This window comes from Pongo pygmaeus, chromosome 22 (genome assembly GCF_028885625.2).
Source record: "Pongo pygmaeus isolate AG05252 chromosome 22, NHGRI_mPonPyg2-v2.0_pri, whole genome shotgun sequence".
Taxonomy (NCBI): Eukaryota; Metazoa; Chordata; class Mammalia; order Primates; family Hominidae; genus Pongo; species Pongo pygmaeus.
In genome coordinates this window covers 19,483,427-19,494,475 of record NC_072395.2, presented here as the reverse complement: position 1 = coordinate 19,494,475, position 11,049 = coordinate 19,483,427, and positions in this window count along the sequence as shown.

Below are 11,049 nucleotides of genomic sequence, written 5' to 3'. Positions count from 1 at the left end.
GTTCAATTCCCACCTATGAGTGAGAAGATGCGGTGTTTGGTTTTTTGTCCTTGTGATAGTTTGCTGAGAATGATGGTTTCCAGTTTCATCCATGTCCCTACAAAGGACATTAACTCATCATTTTTTATGGCTGCATAGTATTCCATGGTGTCGAATCCTCCAGTGAAGACTTCCACCAGATGCCCCGGGTGGGCCGGATGGGATGACAATGGACCACCCCAGACCATGCTGTTCTTGGGGGTATGTTGACATACAGGGTGGACTGGCAGCCCCAGCATTGTAAAGGGTGTCCAGGTATGGAAATGTCACATAGGATGTCCTCCGTCCCGTCAGCCTGCCTTCAGCTTCCTCAGGCATGAAGACAACTTCCCATCAGAACCTCTTTTCTTTCCATTTTCCACCACACACATGAGACGCATGAGAGGGAGAAACAGCTCAATAGATACTGCTGACCTTCATTTGTGGAATCTTCAGTCATCTACACACAGACAGGTGAATAGACAGGTACCCAAATCAAACAACATTTCCGCGTCCTCATGGTGGGATTTGTCTCTCTCTCTCTCTCACACACACACACAATTTCCACATCTAGTTCACAAACCACACTAATTTACCCTTTTCACAGTACGCAGTCTGATTAAAACCCACCCCACCCTCCACCTGGCGGTTGACAAAACTCCTTGTCTACAATTTATAAAAAAGTTCATCTTAGCTGGGCACAGTGGCTCACGCCTGTCATTCCAGCAGTTTGGGAGGCAAAGGTGGGTTGATCACTTGAGGCCAGGGATTCAAGACAAGGCTGGCCAACATAGTGAAACCCCATCTCTATGAAAAATAGAACAATTACCAGTTCTGGAGGCATAGGCTTGTAATCACAACTACTCAGGAGACTGAGGCAGGCGAGTTGCTTGAATTAGGGAGGCCGAGGTTGCAGTGAGCTGAGATCATGCCATGGCAATTATTGAGACAGAGCAAGACTCTGTATCAATAATAATTATAATATTATTATAAGATTAGTTTTGCGTGGTAATACCTGCCTGTTGTCGCAGCTACTCGGGAGGCTGAGATAAGGAGAAGAACACTTGAGGCCCCACAGGTCGAGGCTTCAGTCAGCTGTATCCTGGGCAGTCACCAGTCAAGGAGATATGCCCTTCCCCGTTTTCTTTTCTTTTGTTTTTCTTCTCTTTTCTTCTCTCTTCTTCTCCCTCCCTCCCTCCCTCCCTCCCTTTCTTTCTTTCTTTTCTTTCTTTCTTTCTTTCTTTCTTTCTTTCTTTCTTTCTTTCTTTCTTTCTTCCTTTCTTTCTTCCTTCCTTCCTTCCTTCCTTTCCTGTCTGACTGCCTTCCTGCCTTTCTTCTTTCCTCCCTTCCTCCCTTCCTTCTTTCCTCCTGCCTCAGCCTCCCAAATTGCCAGGATTACTGGCGTGAGGCACCATGCCTGCTTGGCCTACAGAGACACCCTTTGAAAGTAAGACACAGACAGCACCTTCCAGTGATCTGATTGATTGATTGACTGATTTAGAGGCAGCGTCTCACTCTGTCACCCTGGCAGTGGTGCCATCATAACTCACTGACTGCAGCGTGGACACTCCTGGACTCAAGCGATCCTTCCACCTCTGCCTCCAGAGTAGAGTACCTGGGATGACAGGCATGCGCCAATGTGCCCAGATAATTTTTATTTATTTATTTATTTTTTTCCCGAGACAGAGTTTCTCTCTGGTTGCCCAGACTGGAGTGCAATGGTGTGATCTTGGCCCACCACAACCTCTGCCTGCTGGGTTCAAGCAATTCCCCTGCTTCAGCCTCCCGAGCAGCTGGGGCTGCAGGCATGTGCCACCACGTCTGGCTGATTTTGTATTTTTAGTGCAGACGGGGCTTCTCCATGTTGGTCAGGCTGATCTTGAACTCCCGACCTCAGGTGATCCGCCCTCCCTGGCACCACGAAGTGCTGGGATGGCAGGCATGAGCCACCGAGGCTGGCCTTCATTTTTCAATGTTTTTCCACAGATAGGGTCTCATCATTTTGTTGCAACCCTCTTGACCCCTTGCCTTAAAATGCTGGCGTGACAGGCGTGAGCCACTGCGCCTGGACTCCGGGGAATGATTCACGACCACAACCACTGTACTGATTCTTTCTTTATTTTATCTTTCTTTTTCTTTCTTTCTTTCTTTCTTTCTTTCTTTCTTTCTTTCTTTCTTTCTTTCTTTCTTTCTTTCTTTCTTTCTTTCTTTTTCTTTCATTGATGATTTTTTTATTATTGATTAATTGATTGATTTTGAGATGGAGTCTCACTCTGGGCGAGGTGAGGCAAGGCGAGGTGCAATGCTTTGGAAGCCGCAGCATGGCCTTCTAAAGCCCCTTTCAAATGCACAAAGCCCTATTCGCTTCCTGGACTTGGAGCTGATGCCTTCCATTGCCTTGGGTTTCTCTCCATTCAGAAGTTTTTACAGGCACAACCCCACCCAGAGGCTGACTATGGCTGAGGATTACGGGATGTGGTGGGGCTGGAAACTCTTTCCCCCATTGTTGCAAGCTCAGCCAAGATATCCCCCGACCCCCATCACTTGCTCACCCTTTGAGATCCCTTCCGTCCACCACCTTGGAGGCTGACCTCTTACTTTAATTTCTGTCTTTCTTCCTTTCCTGTGTTTGAGGAGTGTGTGCAGGAATGAGGGTGTGTAGAGGGAGGGGGTGTGGGGTGGGGACAGAGGGGAACGTCCTAAGGGTCGATTTAGTGTCATGCCTCTTTCACCGCCACCACCGAAGATGAAAGCAACAATCAGTTAAATACTGCGTGTTCTCATCCATAAGTGGGAACTTATAGATGAGAGTTCTGCATGGGCAGAACGAGGGACACGAGAGACGCGGGAGCCTACTTGAGGGAGGAGGGGTGGAAGGAAAGACAGCTTCAGGAGAAAACAAAACAAAATGAAACATGAAAACTGTCGAGTACTGTGCTCAGTGTCTGGGTGATGAAATCATCTGCACACTGAACCACCCATCAGAAGTTTACCTATGTAACAATCTTGCACATGTATGCTTGAACAAGAAATGAAAGTTAGAGGAGAAAGAGAGAGAGAGGGAGAGAAGGAAAGAGAGAGAGAGAGAAGTGAAACGAAACACCACCTCCTTGACCTGAGTCATGGTGTTTCCAGTCTTTTGGGGGAGTATTCAGCGACAATGTAGTATTTGGGACTGTTCTTTCTTTTTTTCTTCATTTCTTTTTTTTTGGACTGAGTCTCTCTCGCTCTGTCACCCAGGCTGCAGTGCAGTGGCGCTCTCTTGGCTCACTGAAACCTCTGCTTTCCGGGTTCCAGTGATTCTTCTTCGGTAGCTGGGATTACAGACGCGCACCACGACAGACGGCTAATTTTTCTAATTTTAGTGGAGATGGGGTTTCTCCGTGTTGGCCGCGTTGGTATTGAACTCCTGACCTGAAGTGATTTGCCCTCCTGGGCCTCCCAAAGTGAGGGGACGACAGGCCTGAGCCGCAGGGATTTCAGCCTTTAAAAGCGCCGGCCCTGCCACCTTTCACTGCGGCCCTTACACTCAGAATGATGTGTCCTCTCTGCCATAGGTTGACTCTTTGAGTCCCCTATGCCATTGGACTCTAGCCTGGGCAGCAAGAGCGAAACTCCGTCCCCCCACCTTCCCGTGCAAAAAATAAATAAATAAATAAGTAAATAAATAAATAAATATAATATCTACACATGACCTATAAGTGCGTGTTCCCATGAGTGATATCTAATAAATGGCACTGTACACTGAAAGCAGTGCCTCACGTCTGCCATCCCAGCACTTTGGGAGGCCGAGGTGGGTGGGTCACGAGGTCAGGAGTTCAAGACCAGCCTAGCCAACATGGTGAAACCCCGTCTCTACTGAAAATACGAAACTGAGTAGGGCGCGGTGGGGCAGGCACCTGTAATCCCAGCTACTTGGGAGGTTGAGGCAGGAGAATCACTTGAACCTGGCAGGCGGAGGTTGCAGTGACCCGGTATGGCGCCACTGCACTACAGCCTGGACGACGGAGTGAGATTCGGTCTCTAAATAAATAAATAGAAAGAAAGAAAAGAAAAGATAAGAGAAGAAAAGAAAAAAAGAAAAGAAAAGAAAACCAGAAAAGAAAGAGAAAATGAAAGAAAAGGCACTATATTGCTACTCGGCTAGGACCTTCTCTCTTTCTGTGTTTCTCTCTGTCTCTCTCTGTCTGTCTTTGTCTTTCTCTATCTGTCCTTTCTCTGTCTGTCTGTCCCTTTCTTTCTCTCTATCTCTGTCTCTCTCTCTCTGCCTGTCTCACTGTGTCTGTCTTCTGTCTAACTCTCTTTCTCTGCCTGTCTCCCTCCCTGTCTGTTTCTCTCTCTCTCTTTCTCTTTCTGTTTCTCTCTGTCTCTGTGTGTCTCTGTTTCTCTCTATCTCTCTCTGTCTGTCTCTGATTTTCTTTGTCTGTCTCTCTCTTTCTTTTTCTGAGTCTCTCTGTCTGTCTCTCTCACTCTCTCTCTCTGTGTCTATCTTGTCTTACTGTCTTTCTCTACCTGTCTGTCTCTCTCTCTGTCTGTCCCTCTTCCTCCCTTTCTGTCTCTCTCCCTCTCTCTCTCACTCTCTGTCTCTCTTTCTGTCTTTTTCTGTCTCTCTGTCTCATCTCTGTCAGTCTCTCTTTCTGTCTGTCTTTGTCTGTCTCTCTCTGCCTGTCTCTCTCACTGTGTCTGTATTCTGTCTTGCTCTCTTTCTCTGCCTGTCTGTCTCTCTCTCTGCCTGCCTTTCTGTTCTCTCTCGCTCTGTCTCTCTTTCTGTCTGTTTCTCTCTGTCGTTCTCGGTCTGTCTCTTTCTCTGTCTGTCTGTCTCTCTCTCTTTTTTGTTTTCACATGGAGTCTCACTGTGTCGCCAAGGCTAGAGTGCAGTGGCACCATCTCGGCTCACTGCACACTCCACCTCCCAGGTTCACACCATTCTCCTGCCTCAGCCTCCCGTGTAACTGGGACTATAGGCGCCCACCACCAAGCCTGACTAATTTTTTGTATTTTTAGTAAAGACGGGATTTCACCGAGTTAGCCAGTATGGTCTCGATCTCCTGACCTCGTGATCCACCCACCTCAGCCTCCCAAAGTGCTGGGATGACAGGAATGAGCCACCGCGCCTGGCCTGTCTCTCTCTTTCTTTCTTTCCTCTCTCTTTCTCTGTGTGTGCCTATCTTCTGTCTTACTCTCTTCTCTGCCTGTCGGTCTCTCTCTCTCTGTCTGTCTCTCTCCCTCCCTGTCTGTTTCTCTCTCTCTGTCTCTCTCACTCTCGCTCTCTCTGTCTCTCTCTCTTGCTGTTTCTCTCTGTCCATCTCTGTCTGTCTCTTTCTCTGTCTGTCTCTCTCTTTCTTTCTCTCTGTCTCTGTCTCTCTCTCCCTCTGCCTGTCTCTCTCACTGTGTCTCTCTTCTGTCCTACTCTCTTTCTCTGCCTGCCTGTCTCTCTCTCCCCCTCTCTTTCTGTTTCTCTCTCTATATTTCTCACTCTCTCCATCTCTCTCTGTCTGTTTCTCTCTGTCTCTGTGTTTCTCTGTCTGTCTCTGTCTCTCTCCCTCCCTGTCTGTCTGTTTCTGTCTCTTTCTCTATCTCTGTCTCTCTCTTTCTGTTTCTCTCTGTCCATCTCTGTCTTTCTCTGTCTCTCTTTCTCTGTCTCTCTCTTTCTCTCTGTCTCTTTCTCTCTCTACCTGTCTCTCTCACTTTGTCTGTCTTCTGTCTTACTCTCTCTGCCTGTCTGTCTGTCTCTCTCTCCCTCCCTTTCTCTCTCTCTCTGTCTCTCTCTTTCTGTTTCTCTCTGTCTGTCTCTGTGTGTCTGTCTGTTTCTCTCTTTCTCTGTCTCTCTCTCTGTTTCCTCTCCATCTGTCTCTGTCTGTCTGTCTCTCTCTCTGTCTCTCTCCCTCCCTGTCTGTCTGTTTCTCTCTGTCTCTGTCTCTGTCTCTCTCTCTTTCTGTCTGTTTATCTCTGTCTCTCTCTGTCCATCTCTGTCTTTCTATGTCTGTCTCTTTCTCTGTCAGTCTGTCAGACTCCCCATGACGGAGAGGGCCCTGCACCTTCCACGAAAGTGAGAAGGGTCTGCGTAGAGAGGCCGAGAGGAATCCAGACAGATGGGCCTTGCTACACTTCACCACTCGGTGTATGATTTTGGGAGGTCGAGGCCAGGTCCCTACTTGGATGGAAGGGGCATTTTCAGACTTTTCTCTCTCTCACGTGTGGCGTCCCTACTTCTCGTGTTTCCCTGATAAGCTCCTCAACTCAAAAATACATGGTTAAGGCCGGGCGTGGTGGCTCACGTCTGTCATCCCAGAACTTCCGGAGGCCGAGGCGGGGGATCACGTGAGGTTGGGAGTTCGAGACCAGCCTTGCCACCACGGTAAAACCCCGTCTCTACTAGAAATACTAAACTGAGTCGGGCACGGTGGTGTATGCGCCTGTAATGCCAGCTACTCGGGAGGCTGAGGTGGGAGAATCACTTGAACCTGGGAGGCGGAGACTGCAGTGAGCCGAGATCATGCCACTGCACTACAGCCCGGGCTGTAGAGTGAGTAGGACTCTGTCTCTAAACAAATAAATAAACAAATAAATAAATAAATGCATTCTTTTCCATGCTGACTGACACTTGCAGGCATCGGTTGTCTTCGGGCATCATCTAGCGGCCACTGTTATTGAAAGTCTAGGTGACATGGAGGGAGGTCTTGCTTACTTCACTGAGCCTGGGCAACGGGTTTCTCTCTCTCCCTTCTGGAGGTCCCTGCCTCTCTCCCTGGTTGCCTTGGGAACCTCCGCCCTGGTGGGGACCCTATTTTTCTTTGATCAGCGCTTTAGTTTTCTTTGTCTGTTGGTTCTTTCATGCGCATAGACTCTTCTACTTGGGTTTTAGGAGGGGTCACTTTAATTTTCAAGTCGCTCCCCAGCTCCCCCCACTACCCACGTCCCTTTACCTTCATTTAGTGAGTCAGTTAGGCGGTTTCCCCCCAAACCCCCCACCCCCCGCCTCCCAACACCCTGCTTGGAAACCTTCCGGAGCCACCCTGGTGTGCGTCCATCTTGTCACCCCTTCCCCCACCCCTTACCAGCGATCTCATTCTTGCCAGGCTGACATTTGCAATGGTGGGCATCAGGCCTCACTCAGTGGCCACCATTTTTGAAGATGGGGGTGGCACGGTCCCACTTCCCTGGAGGCAGCTCGGGCCGATGGCATAGCCCTTGACCCTCATGGGCAAGCGAGCAGGTCTGCTGTTGTGGGGTTTTTCCCCCTACTTCCCTCCTCAGGCCTCCCTCCCTAGGAAAGCTTCACCCTGGCTGGGTCTCCATCACCTTTTATCATGTTGTTTTAGTTTCTCCGCCCTCCAGCCAGTATAGTTTCACAATGGGAATGGCGTCACAGCTCTAGTCTGGGCGTTCTTTGTATTTGCCCATAATAGAAACGTTTTCTGAAAACTAATACTTTGCTCACTTAAGATTTCCAGGGATGGTGCCTTGGCCCGTGTTTGTTGTTTTGTTTTGTTTTGTTCGTGTTTTTCCTTTTTTGTATGTATTTCTTTTCAGGTGAAGTAGAAATCCCCAATTTTCAGGAAGGCGTATCTTTTCCCCAAGACCTGTTAGCTGCTGTTTTCTCCTGTTGTTAACTAGCGCTTTTGTGAATCTCTCAACGTGTAGTGAGAGCCGGTTGATGTTTACTGCAGAACATCTTATTTTCTTGAAATCCATAAGCGAATTGTGCTGCTGCTCTTGCTGCTGCTGCTGTTGCTCTTGTTGCTGTTGTTGTTGTTTTCAAAGCACACCCCGGCCACCCTTTACGGAATCAAAAGCGTTATAAAATATGTGTAATTATTTCCTGACCACGCCATTCCTCCTCCTCTCTCTGTCTCTCTGTCTCTCTTTCTCTGTGTCTCTCTCTCTGCCTGTCTGTCTATTTTTCTCTCTCTCTCTTTGTCTGTCTCTCTCACTGTGTCTGTCTTCTGCCTTACTACCTTTTTTGGCTTTTCTGTCTCTCTCTCTCTGCCTGTCTGTCTGTCTCTCTCTCTCCCTGTCTGTCTGTTTCTCTCTGTCCGTCTCTGTCTTTATCTCTGTCTGTCTCTTTCTTTCTCTCTGTCTCTCTGTCTCTGTGTGTCTCTCTCTCTGCCTGTCTCTCTCACGGTGTCTGTCTTCTTTCTTTCTCTACCTGCCTCTCTCTCTCTCTCTTTCTCTCTCTCTGTCTCTCTCTTTCTGTCTCGTCTTTGTCTGTCTGTCTCTTTGTCTGTCTGTATCTCTCTTTCTTTCTTTTTCTCGCTGTCTCTGTCTCTCTCTCTCTCTGTCTCTCTCACTGTGTCTGTCTTCTGTCTTATTCTCTTTCTCTGGCTGTCTGTTAGTGTCTCTCTCTCTCTCTCCCTGTCTGTCTGTCTCTCTCTCTCCCTGTCTATTTTTATCTCTCTCTTTGCCTGTCTGTCTCTCTTTCTCTGTCTCTCTGTCTCTCTCTCTGTGTCTGTCTTCTGTCTTACTGCCTTTCTCTTCCTGTCTGTCTGTCTCTCCCTCCTTGTCTGCTTCTCTCTGTCTCTGTCTCTGTCTGTCTCTCTCTGTCTGTTTCTGTCTCTCCCTCTGTCTGTCTCTTTCTCTCTCTGTCTCTTTCCCTCTCTCTGTCTCTCTCTTTCTTTCTCTCTGTCTCTCCAACTGTCTCTGTCTCTCTGTGTGTGTGTGTCTGCTTTCTGTCTTACTCTCTTTCTCTGCCTGTCTGTCTACCTGTCTGTCTTTCTCTCTCTCTGTCTATCTCTCTCTCTTTCTGTCTATCTCTCTTTCTTTCTGTCTCTGTCTCTCTTTCAGTTTCCTCTGTCTCTTTAAATCTGTGTCTTTCTCTGTGTCTTTATCTCTCTGTCTCTCTCTGTGTTTCTCTCTTTGTGTATCTTTGTGTCTCTCTGTCTGTCTCTATGTCTCTGTCTCTGTGTCTCTCTCTCTCTCTCTTGCTCACTCACTCTCTGGCTCTATCTCCCGCCCTCTCTTTCTTGGCAAAATAAGTTCAAGTACATCTAATCTAATCCATTACCACGGCCTGAATTCTTAATTTTAGACATCCCAGATTTGATCTCCCTACAAAATGCTGTAAAGAACTGGAGAGTTGATTTCTGGACTTGGATACCTCTTAGATACTACATATTAATAAAGATTCAACCCTAAAATCTGGTGTTGCATCTAGCTCACTGTCTCAAAAAATCATACCTCTGTTCACCTAGGATGCTGGGAGGGTTTTCTCAATGTGCATCTGCTCATGTCCTTCATGACCTATGGCCAAGCCCTGTCTGTTCTGTCTGAAATATGTATCTGCAAACACTTCTCTCCATTTCCACAACTACCCACGGCCCATTGTGGAACCACTGGCTCTTTGAAAAAAAATCCCAGAAGTGGCTTTGGCTTTTTGGCTAGGAGGTCTAAACCTGCTGAGAACTTTCCTGCCCAGGGTTCTGTGTGAACAAAAGTGCTTCTTCTGGGAGCTGGGATCCTCGGGACCATGCTTGCTAGCACTGGATGAGTCTCTGGAAGGATGCACGGGACTCCACAAAGCTGACCTGTCCCACCGAGGTCAAATGGATACCTCTGCATTGGCCCGAGGCCTCCAACTTACATCACTGTCACCAACCGTTATCTTCAGCATCCTTGTGAGCCTGCCCAAGGCCCTGACTCTGGGGAGACTCTTGGGAGCCCGGCCTTCCTCGGCTGAAGTCCAAAGGGATGATGACTTCCACTCACAAGGTCCCCCCTGAACTGCAAAGATGTGGAGCGTAGGTCAGAGAGGGGACCAGGAGGGGAGACGTCCTGACAGGCAATGAGTTCCCTATGCTCTGGCCACCCCACTCAGGTCCCACGTACTGGGCACCCATGGGACACCACTGCTTTATCCCCTCCTCTGTCCACAGTCGCCCCAACCCCACCCCGCAACCCAGGCACACACGCTGGAGGTTACAAAACCACATGGCCTGAATAGAGCCTGACGGAGTGAAAGCTCATTTCACGAAGCGGGGGGGTGGGTTGGGATGGGGTGGGGTGGGGGTTGGGGGTCTGTAGAGAGCCCGATTCTCCCTCATGGGTGGCTACAGGATACAAATGAATATCGCTTCTTGGGCGGAGGGGCTTCTTTAGGCCGTCACGTTTGCGGGACTGTCTCTCAAACCCTTCCTTGAGGCCACAAAATAGATTCCACCCCACCCATCAACGTTTCCCCGGGTGCTGGATGTATCCTGTCAAGAGACCTGAGCCTGACACGTTGAGTTAAACACCTTTATTGGCTTTCTGTGTTTGTTTGCTTCTGAGAGGGAGTCTTGCTCTGTCCCCCCATGGCTGGAGTACAGTGGCGTGATCTCAGCTCACTGCAACCTCTGTCTCCTGGGTTAGAGTGATTCCCCTGCCTCAGCACCACCACGCCTGGCTCATTTTTTTATTTTTAGTAGACACGGGATTTGACCCTGTTTCATGGGTTTTCACTGGAGATTCTAGATTTGAGTCACACCTCATTGTGTGCCATATAATGACTTCTTTTTTTTTTAAAGCACAATATATCTGCTTTATTTGAGTCGCTTTGTATATCGTTACAATTGTGTTATAGATGAAGAAAATGTATTAAACATGGTACTAATGATAGTGAAAGTGAAAAGAAAGGAAAGGCTATCTATTTTGTAGATAGAATAATGTTGCTCAGTATTTAGAGTTACCTAAATATGTCAGCATTTAAACTCCTCCTACTAAAAGCTTGCCAGTCTGAATAATCCTCCTTTAAACACAATTTTTGATATGGTTAAGGTTTTTAAGAATGTGACTCCTGTGGAATAGCTGGACAGACAATACACATTTAAAAAAGAACAGCACAAGGATCCATCAGACTTGGGAAAAAATCAAAAACAACACAAGCCTTATCAAGAACTGAGTTATTAAAATATTATGGAGAACATAGCTATTGGAAGAGATGGCAATATTGGCAAGTTGATTGTTACATTGGTCAGCAATAGCTAGCACTATTTTTTTGGCAATCTTTCAGGCACTGCAACTACTACTGCAAAAGGATATATAATCCATTAAACA